The sequence below is a fragment of the Schistocerca gregaria genome, chromosome 2 (assembly GCF_023897955.1).
Source record: "Schistocerca gregaria isolate iqSchGreg1 chromosome 2, iqSchGreg1.2, whole genome shotgun sequence".
Taxonomy (NCBI): Eukaryota; Metazoa; Arthropoda; class Insecta; order Orthoptera; family Acrididae; genus Schistocerca; species Schistocerca gregaria.
In genome coordinates, this window is record NC_064921.1 from 248,069,524 (window position 1) to 248,084,495 (window position 14,972).

A 14,972-nucleotide genomic window follows, 5' to 3' on the forward strand; every position below is an offset into this window, starting at 1 on the left:
GAACCAGAGCATTACAAATGCTTAGGTGGAAGGGCTTGAGGAACTGATTAGGTAGTTTAAATTAACAGTGAAATGTGAGTATTAATATTTTGTTGTTTTTCATCAGGACAGTGAGAGAACGGTGAATTTCATAAACCCGATACATCTATGACCAGAGTTTTGGGATGTGAAAAGTAATGTACGCAAAGACCGACATAAAAAAGGCAGTTGGCAAGTTGTTGGCCATGTACATGGAAACACATATGATGAAAATTTATTTTAAAGTTTAGAACACTTACGATCGTATATAGAATGAAACTGTGGCTCAGTACCGAGATATTCCACCTCGATGGCATCACCGAGAATTCCTTTTTCATATATAGGTCTCTATATATATTAGTTTCTACGTTCCGTAGCTCTGGTCGTAGATTTACACGTAACATGTATGGAGTTCATGGTTGTCTCGTTTGCCCACTGAATTTCTCTGAATAACAAACAAATCGAGTGCATCTACGGACGCGCGCCATGATTCTAACTGTAGTGACAAAATCTTGTTTCACCGTTGAGATTACGTGACGTGGAAAGACAGTGCCTTCAGCGTAAGAAAAAGGAAGCAAGGGTGAGAGTGAGAGGGTAGTATTTACGAACAAGGACAGAGACAACTATTGCCCAGCAGTACGAAATATTTTCCACCCATAGTGGACAGCGTCACCTTGGCGTCGGTAGCTACCTCCAAAAGCCTGATCCATCAGTAATATTGCCCGGATTTACGGCAAATTTGTCACCACTACAGCCACATTGTGGCACTGTTGACGCCAATGCTATTGCGGCCACACATTGCCGCAAAATATAGCCTATGTAAACACAACGTTAAGGCATAGCCAGTAGCCGTCACGTATTCACAGCATTACTCATCTGTAGTAATGACGTTTTTGCAGAGTTTCCGGCGATGTCTATCACATAATTTTTGTGTAGTTAAACAGTACCGCTCCTGTAACGCTCGTTTTGGATGCTTCTAAAATTACATTCACTTCTGACGATTTCGCACCGTTAACAGCGAAGTGTATAGTTCTGACGTGCTTAGAAATCCTGAACCCAGTCGGAAAGCTTACTGATATTCCGAAGCTCGTGTTTAATGGATTTGAAGTGGCAGAATACTGTAGCGACCTTCAGAGGATCTGTTGTGGCAACAGTCAATGTTTGATGACGCAGAGTAAACACACTGTTGTAGTTCAACTGTCCGCAGTGGTACCCCGCATTCCTCTTCCTTTAGAAATCTGTTCTCTTAAATCCGCCGCTGAGCTACGTGAAGATTTGTGGCGCATAAAACTCAGCGTCGAGTCAAGGTCGAACGCTACTGCGACAGGAGAAAGGAGTCGCCTTGGCATTAGCCTTAGCTCTGATGACCTGTGGCGTGTAGACGGCCGCTGCCGGGATTCGTGCAGTGTGTGTGTGTCCCACAAACATTATCTTGCGATCACGTTACAGCCCAGGGGAAAACGGAAACTTTTGTCAACGTCGTTACTACCCCATACTTCTACATGCTTCTTGATTATAGGTCTGCACGGATAAGGCAAATGAAATACATATCCGAGAGTAATTTATCCGCATCTACGGATGGTAAATTTTTTTAAATTTTCGTCCACTGAAGTTACATCTCCTAATTTACGTTCCGTTGACTAGGAGCGCATAGGCTGTTTTAATACAAAATTTACTAAAAAAATTTATAATTTGTGTAGTTTGTGATGTATAAACAAGAGTTAGACCATGAAGCGAATATTCGAATAGAGGGAGTATCCTAGAAGGGCTTCTGAGGTAGCTCTGCAGCAGCTTTTAACAATTGCATAAATGCTTTGTTACTGTAAACGAAATATGAATAACTCCAGATGTAAAACAGCTACTGGTACAATGTAAATACGATCCATGTGTAACTATGCGGAAAACCAGGTAGAAGGGCATTTCGCCATCTTTAGCCTTCGCTGATGTCACGAACTCATGTACGCTTTCCATAACAGTGTGTTGAAATCATGACAAAAGTCATGGGGTAGCGATGTGCATAGCAATCATTTGTACTCAGGTGATTCGTGTGGAACGGTTTCCGACATGTTTATGGAATTAACTGTAATTAACAGAATTTGAATGCGGATTAGTAATTGGAGAGAGACGCATGGAACATTCCATTTCGGAAATCGTTAGGGAATTCAATATCCCGAAATTCACAGTGTCAGGAGAGTGCCGGGAATACCCAGTCTGTGGCACTACCTCTCGCCACGGACAACGCAGCACCCGACGGTCTTCACTTAACGACCGAGAGCAATGGCGTTTGTGTAGAGTTGTCAGTGCTAACAGACAGGTAACACTGTGTGAAATAGCCACAGAAATCAATGTGGGGCGTGTGGCGAACGTATTCGTTAGGATACTGTGATGAAATTTGGCGGCAATGGGCTACGGCAGCAGACGACCCGCGAGTGTCTTTGCTAACAGCACGACATCGCCTACGGCGCCTCTCCTGGGCTAGTGACCTTATCGGTTGGACCGTAGACGAGGGGACAACCGTGGCCGATCAGATGAGTCCCGATTTCAGTTGCTAAGAGCTGGTGGTAAGGTTCGAGGGTGGCCCAGACCTCTCGAAGCCGTGGACCCAAGTTGTCAACAAGGAACTGTGCAAGCTGGTAGTGGCTCCATAATGGTGTGGGCTGTGTTTACCATGCAGACCATTTGCAGCCATTCATGGACTTAATGTTCCCAACAACGATGTCGTGTCATCAGGCCACAGTAGTTTGCGACTGGTTTGAAGAACATTCTGGAGAATTTGAGCGCATGATTTTGCTACACGATATCACCCGACATGAATCCCACCGAACATTTATGGGATATAATCGTGCACAAAACCTTGCTCTGGGCGGCACTTCCACAATTGTTGACGGCTATAGAAGCAGCCTGGCTCAGTATTGCAGCAGGAAACATCTAACGACTTGTTGAGTCCATGCCATGTCGAGTTCCTGCACAACATCGAGCACTATATTAGGGGGTATCCCATGACTTTTGACACCCCAGTGTAGTTGTAATATGTGCTGCTGCATCCTCCGAAAGATACGAGACACAGCCTACGTAGAAGTCCACCGAGCTGCCTATGATCCAGGCGCAACATAGTTTAGGCTGAGCTCCGAAGTTGGCGTACTCGACAAGGACCATCTTACGCATCCGTATTATGTCCTACAAATAGTTCCAAAGTCGACTTCCGTCTCTCAGACAAGGATATAAGCACACGGCGCTATTGAGTAGTTAGTCAATTGCTACCTCAAAACAGTATCAGGACTCACAAATGTCACAAAGAAGAGTCAAGCTGGACATTATAAAAGTGATGTTAGCTATCGTTCGCTGGATCTGGGATTATACCAGTGTTGTAAGACAGCTCAATGTGTGGCGTTATGCCACATTGTCGACCGTGTTCTGCTATAACGTATCTTACTGCTTACACTGCTAAAGCTGTGCGAGGCGGTAGGAACGAGACGTCACCCGCTCCGCAAGTAACAGGTCGTCATACCATTTAGACAGGAAATGTGGGAAAGGTATGAGAGTGTACCGCGATGTCTTGGAGCGTCGGCAGACAGCATCGAATCTCGTGTTATATTTGGCGCCTAGACGAATGACTTCTGGTATTAATATTTTAATGTTTAAAAAGACTGAGAAATTTTGTGAGTATGCTGAAGATTTTGTCGACGTGTAAGTACAGTTTCAATTATTCAAAACTGACAAGCAAACATTAATAAGAGAATTGATGCTACGGATGATTGGAGGACCTCACAGACTAACCACAAAAGCGCCCTGCGCTGACGAACAGGAAGGAGCTGTGATAGCCCAGTACTGGATGTAAGACTAGCTGTCCTACAAGCGACATGTGTGCGCTACGAGTGGTTATTTAGCTTAATTAAAACTGAGTTGAAGTTAAACTTTGCCTCGGGAAATGTTTACGCCCAGTCTGGTACAGCCATCAAGACTGTGGACCCGTACATATCGCGTGTGCTGACACTTTCTTCAGAAAATATCTTGATCTCTTATGCTGAATAGCGCAACGATTAGAACTGAAGATACATTGAAACAGATACATGTAAAGTGTTAAGAATATTACGGTGCCCGAAAGCTTTTAATGAGACTCGGGAATCGTTAATGCTATTTATGATTTCAGATTGGTTCTCAGGTGGGGTTAATTGTGAAAACGCTATTCCTCATTTTGGTTTGATTTAACGAGGTGGCGCCTCATGTGTTGAGACTTTATTCTACCATTTAATAGTGTTCTCGAAAACCACTCCAAAATTCAGTGTCTTTAGATCTTACTGTATGTAAGAAGCCTACGGGGAATAAATTCAGTGTGGACATAGCATACACGAGACGAGGTATGAAAATCTCCTCATGATGATCTACGGAAGAATCAAGTGGAATTTACTAGAATTTATCTTGGCGGTTCATATAGTGTAGCCCTTCACATGCACCCGTTTTCAAACTACAGCTTGCCTTTTTAGTGGATCCGGCATAATGATGCGTCACTACAGAAATATTTCTTCTCGTTCACTTATTGAATAGGAGAAGCTATATAGTTTCTGCAACCAAGCAGTCCATCTCGTAACACCAACTACTTTTGGTGGTTGGCCACTTTTTTATGTTCGAAGCCAAGTGCATATGGTGAATACACCACCTCACAAACTTACAATAAAAGTGACTTAAACTAATGATAATAATAATAATAATAATAATTACTATTATTGATGATAATAATAATTACTGCTATTATCATTGATCGCGTGTAGGACAAAAATATCAAAATAATGATTAGTGCAGTTATTGCAGTTATCTGCAGATATAGCCACGGATATATACATTGGCGCAGGCTTATCCATAAATAGCTGTTGCTAAATGTGTATGTGTATATTCAAGCACAACTCTAATTACGTATACGCTATTTTACGATCTGTTGTATCTATATCAATCGACAGCCTAGAAAATGTGTTGTAGCAGTATCAGACGACAGCCTAGAAACAAACAAAAAAATAACAGGAATACGATCGGCGTTGATCATTTCAGTTACAGTTGCTTATACATTACTTCATTCAAAACACACCATCGGCAGAAGGTTGAGAAGTAAATGAAAGATAGGAATCTAAACTTTCACTGATTGTTGTGCATTTCATAACTCTGTGTTGTAAATTACAGAACAGCATCAAAATTTTGTTTCGTAGGTTAGCTGATGATATACAGGGGAGACCGTGGCACGTTAGTGCGATGGGCACGTTGACGCACAGCACTTTTCTCGGGAACTATTCTTGCTAGAGCGCTGCCGACAATGGAGGATTTAAGTACTGCCAACTTCTGAGAGCACTTGCAAACTTATGGCACCAGTTGAATGAACGTCATAGCGGGAAGAACATATAAGTGTTTTTTGCAACATGAGTAAATTTTGTTATTCAAATATCGAAGATCCGTAGCAGCATACCTTCCAGAACTGACAACAGATAAATATAAGTTCGTTTACAAAAGAGTAATGTACATCAAGGTACATTTGTGTAATCTGAAAGTCTGGAAATTGCTGCTGTAGTTCCGAAAATAACTCAAACATGGCGATGGGGCACGTTTACGCAGTATTTTGCATTCCCATCCTAACTCCTAGCTCAGTCAAGAAACAAAAGCAAACAAAAACAATTTAGTCACGTGGGAATAAGGTGTAGAAACTGTTAAACGTAAGAACGAGGAAAAATTTGGATGGATAATATCCTGATCCCACCATTACTCTGATGATGATGATGTTTGGTTTGTCGGGCGCTCAACTACGCGATGATCAGTGCCCGTACAAAGTCCCAATTTTTTCACAGACCAGTTTTTTACACAGTCCAATCTAGCCACACGACGGAAGAGGGCGATGATGATGAGGACAACACGAACACCCAGTCCCCGGGCAGAGAAAATCCCCAACCCGGCCGGGAATCCAACCCGGGGCCCCGTGGTCCGGAGGCAGCAACGCTGGCTACTAGACCACTGCCATCCTTTCAAGTATACGTAATTTCCGCTTCGCTCTATGTCTTTTATCGTCTTGTATCTTCTCTGTCCTCTCAAACTCCTCTATAAAATAGTCCTTCCAAATAGCTTGTTAGCAACCGCACCCGTCTCAGCGAAAGTCCCATCCAGTCCTTCCTTTCTCTTATATCTTCCAGCGGTCTGATGAAGGCGATGAAAACTACATTTTTATTTACTGCTTGAAACTATACAATCAATCAAACAGACATCAAGAGTGAGGCCAAAGCCTTAGATGTAAAAAGTGGGCACACGACGATTGTGCCACAGGAAACACTTTATTTTTTGCATTCATACGTTGCAACTCGGACAGTAATGATGAATAAGCTTTTAAGTAATATTCAGTCTTCTGTGAAGGACATATTATGCTAACAGGTGGAAGTTCGTTAAAAAATTTGCTTACTGCCAGTAAAATTTTTGTATTGTATCATGTTTTTTGGTGTAAGTGAGTGGTAATTTTGTTTACTGCCAACAAAACATAGTTTGAAAACTTTAGTAGTGTATTTTATTTACTCGTAATTGTGTTGTATTATATGCGTAAACGTGCCCCTTACGTGCGTGAACTTGCCTCATACCCGGGGCACGAAAATGCACTCGACTGTAGCGTACACTAAATTATTTTGCAGTGTTAAATGTGACGCTGAGTTAGTTTATGTACCAAGTTACATCTGGATAACCATGTTATAAGACTAAACAACTTTCCGAAAAGAAATCCACGTAAATGTGCCCCGGTTTCCCCTAATGTCTACCCTAAAACACGTTCGTTTTTTTATTTCCATTATTAAATTTTGATAGTACCTTCTCTAGTACTCTTGAAGACATTTACGATTAGTTTTAATTTAGTCAGTTGTTTCATCTTCCTGTTTTCGTTTGGTTTCAATTTTGGCCTCTCTTTAACCGCTCCCTCGTTCCGATGCAGATTTTTTTTTCATATTGATGGATTATCCATCCAGTTGTTGATAGAACAGTTTCACATTTAAAACTGAAAAGTAAACAAATTGCGTTTTTTTGCTCTAATACTTGTTTATTACTGACCCTTTTCCGGCTTATTACGCCATCATCGGTTTTTTTTTTCTCTTCTACATACCTCAATATCTTTTGCTTCTTGTCGTGTTACCCGTTTCGTCTACGTTTGCATAGTCCATGGAATCAAATTAGAGAGGCTCACTCCATTTCTCGACTGCACTGTGTTATCTTACGTCTTCTCATCCAGACGGTACTGTCAACCGTTCGCCGGCCGCAGTGGTCGACCGGTTCTAAGCGCTTCAGTCCTGGACCACGCGGCTGCTACGGTCGCAGGTTCAAATCCTGCCTCGGGCATGGATGTGTGTGATGTCCTTCGGTTAATTAGGTTTAAGTAGTTCTAAGTGTATGGGACTGATGACCTGAGATGCTAAGTCCCATAGTGCTTAGAGCCATTTGAACCATTTGACAGTCGTAAACGACGATCTATATCTTTGTTCGACACACCTATAATCTTTTATTTACAGTAATTCTTCCTTATAAGAGCAATATACGCAGGTTCACCTACATTTCGAGCATTAATTTGATTCAAAACACTGTGTACTACAAGTAATTTACCGTCAGACGTAACTACCTTACTATATTAGAATGCGTCTGCTTCACTTTTTTTTTTTTTTTTTTTTTTTTTTTTTTGAGGAATCTAACGTTAACGTTGGAGAAAAAAGATTCCCTCTCTGTGTAGCTGCGTCGCTGCAGGTATCAAAATCAATTTATGTAGCCTGTAAAAGTTATCATCGATCCTTTGCTCCTATCTGCGATTTACAAAAGGGGATAATTAAAAGAATTGACTTATTTAATAAACGGGCTGTGCTGTCAAAGATTTCCAACATGATGGATACCTTCCATTTGTTAGGTTCCATCAGATTGTGGGTACCAAAAATAGAAAGGCCAGAACCTCGGGAGCTGGTCCGTCCAGTTACGCAGGTGTCACTCGAGTTCTGGCAGAAGTCGTTTACACACTGCTGTTGAGCGAAACGAAAGCCGCTACAGAGCAAACAGAATGGAGGGCGCCTCGCGCACGGCCCACTACTTAATCAATACGGCTTCTCGATCTGTTTGCTTTCTTTTTGCTTGAAAATTCCATGTCATTGCAGTTACCATTTTTCTTTCTTTTGTCTTTATCTATTGTATACATGAATAATTACTTTGCCTGATCCGTTTTTCTCCTCTCTTTTACAGAAGGATACTGGAACTCAGCCTCGAGAAGGCAAGGACGCCGTGACTTGGCGGTAAGAGAGAAACCTTCAACACCATTTAGAGATTTCTTGGCGCTAGAGTGATAAACAAGAAAACACGTGCTCACACACACTACTGTCTCACTCCACACATTGACTAGCAGACGTATGCAGGAATTGTAAGGGTTTAACGTCCTACTCGTAACATAACTTTTTCTTCTGTGACTAACGCGTAAAGAGATTGATACCTTAACAACGTCGGTTAACAGTGATCCTTCTTCAAACAGACAATATCATGTTTCATGTAGTTTTAACGACTATGTCTTAAAGATTTTCCGTGGTAAAATGCCTATCTTCTATACTAATAATAAATGTGTAAAAGTATGGTATTTGTCTGTTTGAACTCACTAATCTCCGAAACTACTTTATAAATTTTCTCAGGTAACTTGAGTATAGCATGGGGCACTGTATAGGCTTTATTTAATCAAAATCTGATAGTAAAAAATATATCTCCTAATATAAAGTTTTATCCATACTGATATTACAAATGCGAGAGTAACTGCCTATTACGTTGTCATGACTAATCCGCTGAACCAGTTTTGACGAAGCTGGGGACTGAGATAGCTTGAACCCTAAAGAAGAATATAGGCTACTTTAAAAAGTGTTTAATACAAGATAGTTATTGATTTGAAGACTACTACGCGAATGAGGGAAAAATATTTCCTGAAACGATAATTAAATCGACAGGCGTTGGCATACATCATTGGGGACTTGTAGAAAATGTGTAACCCACCAGGACTCGAACCCGGGATCTGCTGCTTAAATGGCAGACGCTCTACCCAACTGAGCCACACTTTCAACATCTCCCCAATGATGTATATCAACGCCTGTTTGCAGCTAGGGTGTCGATTTAATTATCATTTCATTCTAGAGAAGCTGCACGGTCATCAATGGTATCTATTCTTTCGGGAACAGATACTACCTTCATATATAAAAATATTTCCTGTTTGTAAAAACTATTTACTCTTTGACTTTTGATATTTATCATAATTGTCAAAATGCTTTTATTGGTATAATGTATAGCTGCTACAGTAGCACGATGCATAGATGCGTAATCCTATGCTTACACGGACAGACACGCGAGGGCAGCTCATGCTGTTGTACGTACATTAGCTTACTTACTCACCATCATTCATCATAACAATACTCACCATCATTCATCATAACAAACATGCTGACATGCAATCGGAACTGCAGGTAACAGCTAGTATCTAAAAAAACACTTACAATGGGCGATATAGATTTTTGCTTTTGTATGTACGAGGTTCATTCAAATGAAACCTGCTCACTGCGTCTACCTTTGCTTGCACATAAGGTGGCACTACATATCTGCGGGTATGGTGGCGCACTCTATTGGTCGAGAGCCTGATGCGTGCGCACCGTTTGATGTTGCATAGTGCGAGTGTGGTTTCATGCCGAAGAGAAGGTGGTCGCACAAGTTATTGTCCACTACCGAACATGTAGGCGAGTAAGCAGGAACAACGAGGAGTGATTCGATTTTCGGCGGCGGATGAAGGCTGTGTACGATGAGCACAGTCTGAATCGTTCAAATGTTGTGGAATGGGGCAAACGATGCGCATGATAATGCCCTCCGACACACGGCCAATGCCGTGAAGACGACCGTGCAGCATTTTCGGTGGGAAACGCTGGAACTTCCACCGCAGAGTCCAGACCGTTGTGTGACTTTCATGTGTTTGGACCTCTAAAGCAAGCTATTCGCGGACATCGACTCGCAGAGGACGACGAAGTGTGTGACTGGGTCCAGGCCTGGATCCGACAGCAGCCTAGTAGCTTATTCAAGGATGGAATCGACCGGCTAGTGTCGCGATGAGATAAGTGTGCCAACATTTTTGGTGACTATTTTTGAGTATGTGTTCTGCGTATAACTACATTTTTGAGTTAATAAAATCGTTACCGTTACTTTACACTAGTGACCGGGTTTCATTTGAATGCCCCTTATATAAACCTCGTATATCGTTGTCTGTAGTAAGGATAGTCTGAAACGAGATAAATGTCGATGTTTAACTATTTATCTGATCGTCTGTACTCACTTCTTTGTTTTTTGTGTACTCGTCGCTACTTTCAAATTTTTTACTTTTCTATTTTATTTTTTATGTTTTTCAAACATTTACCATACCTTCCAATCACATTTTATTATAACTTTCTATTGCGGACCTCCAGCAGCTAACAAGTCACTCTATCGATTGTGAAGGTGCATCTTGGTACCATATAATTCGGGTTTTGGTGACAGCGTTATCTGTTGTCGAAAAGGAATTTCTTTTAACGATTCTCCTATTTATTTCGTCTGTAATAAGCTAATCTGACATAGATCAGAAGCCACACACAGTAATATGCGTTGATATTGTGGCAATGCCAATAAAAAAATGTGAGAGAAAACGTATACTCCACATAGCTTGGAGAAATGTGGATCAGCAGTAGAGGAAGTTTCTTTTGAAACCAGACAAATGCAGGACAAATTACAAGCTTTCTGTTGAGCACTTCTTATATTAATCTTGTTTATTAGCGGTGACCATTCCAGCATATTGCTTAAGTCACTGAGTCCATACCAATGAGACAAACATAGGATATTGAACGAACGAGGGTTGCCCAGAAAGTAATGCACCGCATTTTTTTTCCTCAGCCGAAAACAATGCTACGAATGCGAAACGTTACGTATGTATTATTTAAAGTTTCCTGAGTGTGCACGCCAAGTTTCCGTCACTTCCGACAGATAGCGTAGCTGCATGACAATTTCAAAATGGCGTCTGTAGGTGATGTACGTGCTGTCCTTGAATTCTCCACTGCAAAGAAAGAAACTGTTGGGAATATTCAGAAACGCTTATGCAAAGTCTATGGAGCATCTCCTGTCCACAGAAGTACAGATAGTCGCTGTGTAAGGAGGGTGAGGTCAACTGGAAGCAGTTAATTCCATAAATTATCTGGGAGTACGCATTAGGAGTGATTTAAAATGGAATGATCATATAAAGTTGATCGTCGGTAAAGCAGATGCCAGACTGAGATTCTTTGGAAGAATCCTAAGGAAAAGCAATCCGAAAACAAAGGAAGTAGGTTACAGGACATTTGCTCGCCCACTGCTTGATACTGCTCACCAGTATGGGATCCGTACCAGACAGGTTTGATGGAAGAGATAGAGAAGATCCAACTGAGAGCAGCGCGCTTCGTTACAGGATCATTTAGTAATCGCGAAAGCGTTACGGAGTTGATAGATAAACTCCAGTGGAAGACTCTGCAGGAGAGACGCTCAGTAGCTCGGTACGGGCTTTTGTTAAAGTTTCGAGAACATACCTTCACCGAAGAGTCAAGCAGTATATTGCTCCCTCCTACGTATATCTCGCGAAGAGATCATGAGGATAAAATCAGAGAGATTAGAGCCCACACAGAAGCATACCGACAATCCTTCTTTCCACGAACAATACGAGACTGTAATAGAAGGGAGAACCGATAGAGGTACTCAGGGTACCCTTCGCCACACACCGTCAGGTCGCTTGCGGAGTATGGATGTAGATGTAGATGTAGAAGGCGGTTCGGCGGAGCTCCAAGATTTGCAGCATTACGACTCGACAGTTGACGCTGCATCTGTCAGTCAGCAAAGGAAGTGCGGATGCAATCATCCGCACTCTTGGATATTCAAAAGTGTGTTCAAGATGGGTCCCGCGGTGTTTAACTGTGGACCATAAATCACACAAAAAAAAAAATTTGTCTTCATTTATTGCAACGTTTTGAAGCAGAGGGGGAGACCTTCTTTTCCCGGATTGTGAGAGATGATGAAAACTGGGTTCACCATTTTGAGCCCCAGACAAAACGACAGTCGATGGAATGGCGCCATTCCCACTCCTCACAGACGAAAAAATTCAAAGCAATTGCTTCCGCCGCTAAGGTCATGATCACCGTGTTCTGGGACTGTGGAGGTGTCATTCTCACAGATGTCATGCCAAGAGGCGGCATCATAAATTCAGAAGCATATGTCAACACATTATCAAAACTCAAGGCGAGCTTTGGTGACTTCGGCCTCACAACACCCCAGTCGATATTTTGCTTCAACACGATAACGCTCGGCCCCATATAAGTTTGAGGACGCCTGAACACATAGCAAAACAGGGTTGGACAGTGTTACCCCATCCTCCCTATAGCCCTGATCTAACCCCACCGGACTTCCACTTGTTTGGGCTATTAAAGGATGCCACTCATGGAAAACTTTTCGAGGGCGATGAGGAGATGATTCACTCAGTGTAGCTCTGGCTCCGCCACAGGGACAAGGATTGGTACCGACAGAGCATACACGCCCTTGTTTCTCGCTGGAGGAAGGTCATAGAACGGGATGGAGATTACGTGGAAAAATTGGGTGTGTAGATAAAACATCATTCGTTCGTTTGTGTAATTCTCATTATTTTCAATGAAGAACTGCTCAAGAAAAAAAATGCGGTGCATTACTTTCCGGGCGAACCTCCTAGACAATGAAAAACGGCGTGTCTGGTGATAGTTTTGTTACAGCCAGAGGACAGCAGCATGGAAACGCTGAAAAACCAGAGTTAGCATACACATGAAATAGGCGCCAACTTTCCTGCGACAGTCTATAAATTGGAAATTTGTGGTAAGGTCTTATGGAACCAATTTGCTGAGGTCATCGTTTCCTAAGCTTACACACTCATGCCCGAGGGAGGACTCGAACCTCCGACGGCGGCAGGGGGCGGGGGGGGGGGGAGGGGGGGGGGGAGCCGCGTGGGACCGTGACAAGGTGGCCAGGCCACGCGGTTTGTCCGCGCAGCTGCGACAGTCTGCTTACCAATTTTCATGAACTAATATTGAGGCATCAAGGAATGTAACACAGCAGCGTACGTTTATTGTTCAGTGTGACCATGATCACCGGATTACAGGATTCGATTCATTATAGTTATCATAGAGGTATTTAAATAGTCGTTCTTCCCTCGGTCCGTCCACGAAGGGGAAGAAACCCTAGTTTGTGGTACAATGTGAAGAGCATGTGGATGTAATTGTATATATGTCTTAAGTCCACAGAGACGAGAGTTTGGTCGCGACGAAGTCTCGGCTTTGCGGCTGCGCGAAACTTCAGCCTCCATATGCCGCCCACGCCGTTAGGCTGTCGGGAAATGAAACGAAACTCTCATGTGGCATTGGCCGGTTGTTCGGCCACCAGGTGTGTCTATTTGACGCCAGGTCGGCGATTTGCGCGTCGATGAAGATGAGATGAAAGGGTTAAGACAACACAAACACCTTGCACCCGAGAGAAAAAAAATCTCCGACTCGGTTGGGAATCGAACGCGGAATCCCGCGATGTAGCTGTAGCATCTCTAGCCACTAGGCCTCGAGAGGCTGCCCGGAGGCCGCGCCCTTGACTGCTTTCTAGTTTGTGTCGCGACCCTGTTTATAGCTGCAGTCGAGTGTGATTGCCTCTACGCCGTTTGTTGTTCATTTCGAACGACGTTTTCCGTGGAAGGCAAGCCTCCTAGGTGTCTTAGGGAACTGACAGATGGGAAGGCCCTAGCGATTGTAATAAATTGACTGTTAGATCTGAAGCGTTCCTGTTGCCAAGTTTTTCCGTTATTCATACTTCTGTACACTGTTTAATGATTCAGCTTCAGAAACTTGGAGCCTGCTCCGCGACAACGGTCTTGTCGTATCTCTCGGACGATTAAGTACAAGGCCGTAATTCACTTGTCTGATTCAGACATTGCGACTCAGGATTATACACCCTGATCGTCTGTAGCGTTACAAAGGAATTTAATATTATCAAATTTTAATATTAATACGTTTTTAGTAGGTTGCTTTCTTGTCTGATTGATCGGTGCAAATTTTACAATTCATTTTAAACTAATTTCCCGGTGAGTTAGAGACTTGAAACTTTCAGCATAGCTGAGAACTCGATGACAGTGGAATATTAACTCGCATTCGTGTCTGGTGAGTCGCGGAGGATCTGTTGTGTTCCACTGCTGTTTCCCACTTTTCCTGTTCCAGTCGCGAATGTTTCGCAGTTAAGAACGATTGCTGGTAAGACTCCATGTGAGCTCGACTCTCTAATTTTTACCTTTACGCGCATTTCGCGAGGTATACGTAGGAAGAAACAATGCATTGGTTGAGTCAGGTGAATATAAAATGAAATAACCTGAAATTTACCGCATGTCTTTATTGTAATCTCATCAAAATGTTTGCAATCGACTGAACAGTTTCACATACATAAGACTAAAAAGCGGTTTTAATAAGGACAAAAAAGTATGACTTCCTCCTAGTCCCATACAGATTCCAAATCCCATAAAGATAGCCCTAAGAATTTGTGCTTTTGAGTTTTTAATAGGTGTGATAATACTTGTAACATTTAAAACGGAAAACGTGGAACGCATGCTATAGATAACAGTAGAGAGTAGCTGTCATTGAGAAAAATTGCATAACAGTTGCATCATTTACAGTGCATTAAAATTTTTAGTGACATAGGTGAACTATTCACGCATCAATTATCTACTGCGCGCACCAAATTTTTTTCTTTTTAAATGTCACACCTGTTGTCACAGCTATCAAGAATACACAAAAAACAAATTTTCAGAAGTGTTATCTGTGTAGGGTTAGTAATCTTTATGGGGCTAGAAGAAATTTTCGTATACTTTTTAGTGCTTATGAAAACGTGCTATATTAAAA

The 14,972-nt window shown here is 42.3% G+C and overlaps 1 protein-coding gene across 1 annotated transcript in view; it reads left to right on the forward strand.

The window, feature by feature from the left end:
- The window catches only part of LOC126336785 (uncharacterized), a 1,589,831-nt gene that overhangs the window by 426,890 nt on the left and 1,147,969 nt on the right, over positions 1-14,972 (forward strand). Inside the window, exon 2 of the mRNA XM_050000805.1 lies at positions 8,248-8,297. The gene's annotated coding sequence lies outside the window, so the exon portion shown is untranslated. The remainder of the gene's footprint in view (positions 1-8,247; positions 8,298-14,972) is intronic.